The sequence below is a fragment of the Crocodylus siamensis genome, chromosome 1 (genome assembly GCF_052110815.1).
Source record: "Crocodylus siamensis isolate JL-2025a chromosome 1, ASM5211081v1, whole genome shotgun sequence".
Lineage (NCBI taxonomy): Eukaryota > Metazoa > Chordata > Crocodylia > Crocodylidae > Crocodylus > Crocodylus siamensis.
Genome location: NC_143395.1, coordinates 417,863,502 through 417,866,117, shown reverse-complemented (window position 1 = coordinate 417,866,117; position 2,616 = coordinate 417,863,502). Strand labels below are relative to the sequence as shown.

Below are 2,616 nucleotides of genomic sequence, written 5' to 3'. Positions count from 1 at the left end.
TTTCAGATACGTGGGGAGCCGGAGGAAAAGGAAGGGCAATGTTGGACCCCTGCTAAACCAGATGGGGCAACTGACAACTGACGCCCAGGAAAAAGCCAACCTATTAAATAGGTACTTTGCATCAGTCTTTCATCAGTCACACGGGATGCCCATGCCTGCTATGGGACAGGGAAATCTGGGTGAGGGGGATCCCCTACCCTCCATCAATGCTGACCTCGTGAAGGAACACCTTGAGAAGCTGGATACCTTCAAGTCAGCCGGCCCTGACAACCTGCACGCCAGAGTACTCAAGGAGCTGGCGAGCGTCATAGCCCAGCCCCTGGCACGGGTCTTGGAAAACTCCTGGCGCTCTGGTGTAGTGCCCGAAGACTGGAAGAAGGCCAATGTGATGCCGATCTTCAAGAAAGGGAGGAGAGTGGATCCGGCTAACTACAGGCCCATTAGCCTGACTTCTATCCTGGGGAAGATCTTAGAAAAGTTTATTAAGGAGGCCATCCTTGAGGGACTGGCCCAGGCTAACATCCTAAGGGATAGCCAGCATGGGTTTGTTGCGGGTAGGTCTTTTTTGACCAATCTCATTTCCTTCTATGACCAGGTGACCTATCACCTGGAGAAGGGAGAAGAGATTGATGTTATATATCTTGACTTCAGAAAAGCTTTTGATTTGGTATCCCATGATCATCTCTTGGCCAAACTGCCCAGTTGTGGCCTTGGCTCCACCACGATCCGCTGGCTGGGAAATTGGCTTCGTGGTCGGACCCATAGGGTTGTGATTGATGGCAGTCACTCATCGTGGTGCCCTGTGACCAGTGGGGTCCCCCAAGGCTCTGTCCTGGGACCCATCCTGTTCAACATCTTCATTAACGATGTGGACATTGGAGTCAGGAGTGGACTGGCCAAGTTTGCCGATGACACCAAACTTTGGGGCAAAGCATCCACGCCAGAAGACAGGCGGGTGATCCAGGCTGACCTGGACAAGCTCAGCAAATGGGCAGACGAGAACCTCATGGTGTTTAACACCGAACAATGCAAGGTTTTCCACCTTGGGAGGAAAAACCTGCAGCACCCTTATAGGCTTGGCAGTGCTACGTTGGTTAGCACTACAGAAGAAAGAGACTTGGGGGTCATCATTGACCACAAGATGAACATGAGCCTCCAATGTGATGCTGCGGCTAGTAAAGCGATCAAAATGCTGGCGTGCATCCATAGATGCTTCTCGAGCAAATCCCAGGACGTCATTCTCCCCTTGTACTCGGCCTTGGTGAGGCCGCAGCTGGAGTACTGCGTCCAGTTTTGGGCTCCACAATTCAAAAAGGATGTGGAGAAGCTTGAGAGAGTCCAGAGGAGAGCCACGCGCATGATCAGAGGTCAGGAAAACAGATCTTACGATGACAGGCTGAGAGCCATGGGACTCTTTAGCCTGGAAAAGCGCAGGCTCAGGGGTGATCTGATGGCCACCTATAAGTTTCTCAGGGGTGACCACCAGGATCTGGGGGAACGTCTGTTCACCAGAGCGCCCCAAGGGATGACGAGGTCGAACGGTCACAAACTCCTGCAAGACCGTTTCAGGCTGGACATAAGGAAGAATTTCTTTACTGTCCGAGCCCCCAAGGTCTGGAGCAGTCTGCCAGCGGAGGTGGTTCAAGCACCTACATTGAACACCTTCAAGAGTAAATTGGATGCTTATCTTGCTGGGATCCTATGACCCCAGGTGACTTCCTGCCCTTTGGGCAAGGGGCTGGACTCGATGATCTCCTGAGGTCCCTTCCAGCCCTGACGTCTATGAAATCTATGAAATCTATGAGACTATACCAGAGTACGCTTAACATAAAATTATACTGCTGAAAATAAATGGAGAAAGCCAGTCTCATGTGTTTGAAATATTTTTTTGGCAACTTCTACTATTAAGCTAGGAAATAGCTATCAATAAAGGGAAGTCCTTAAAATAAACCGGCAGGTCATCTTCCGTAGGGTTAGCTGTATGCAGAGACCAAGATGATGCACAAGCTTTCCACAAGAAAGAATTCACACTAAGTTTTTCAGGGAACACTTGAGCACAGACCAGGTGCTTTTGTGGTCATCACAGATTCTCAGACCTCTGCAGTTGCCCTGAAATGTTAATTTGGGGACTCGCAGAGCCTTCAGCACAAAAATCCTCCTCCTGGCTCATTTGGAGGCTTCAGAGGTCCTCACTACTCACCCTTTGCACATTTACCCAGGATGCTGGTGGATAGGGTTTCGTGAAAGGAGATAATTTTACTCATCAGTTTCCTGGAAGCAGCAGGCTGAATTTCAGGACCGTTCGCACACAAGGAAGCATTAGACAAAGGGAAGGCAGACCAGAACATGCTTTGTGGTTCACCAAGCGCTCAACTGGCATTTTCAGCAGCCCACAAGTCCACAGCAGGGGCTCTGCAGACCATTGTGAGTTTAGACATCATCCCCCAGTAAACAGGTTCAAGGTCTGCACCACCAGCAGCTTAGCTCACGTCTTTCTGACAGGCCGCTTCATGCTGAAAACAAATGCGATTGGGCTGCAGTGTGTCTAAAAAGATGAAGTTGAGGGTGCCCAGTCTCCAACCCACAGACCACATCTGGCCTGCAAAGTAATGTCAG

The 2,616-nt window shown here is 50.3% G+C and overlaps 1 non-coding gene across 1 annotated transcript; it reads right to left on the bottom strand.

Moving 5' to 3' along the window:
• Window positions 1-2,350: 2,350 nt before the first annotated feature.
• Window positions 2,351-2,446, bottom strand: LOC149875463 (small nucleolar RNA SNORD35). Its single transcript, XR_016440099.1, has one exon. It is a non-coding gene; the product is annotated as a small nucleolar RNA SNORD35 (small nucleolar RNA).
• Window positions 2,447-2,616: the final 170 nt, after the last annotated feature.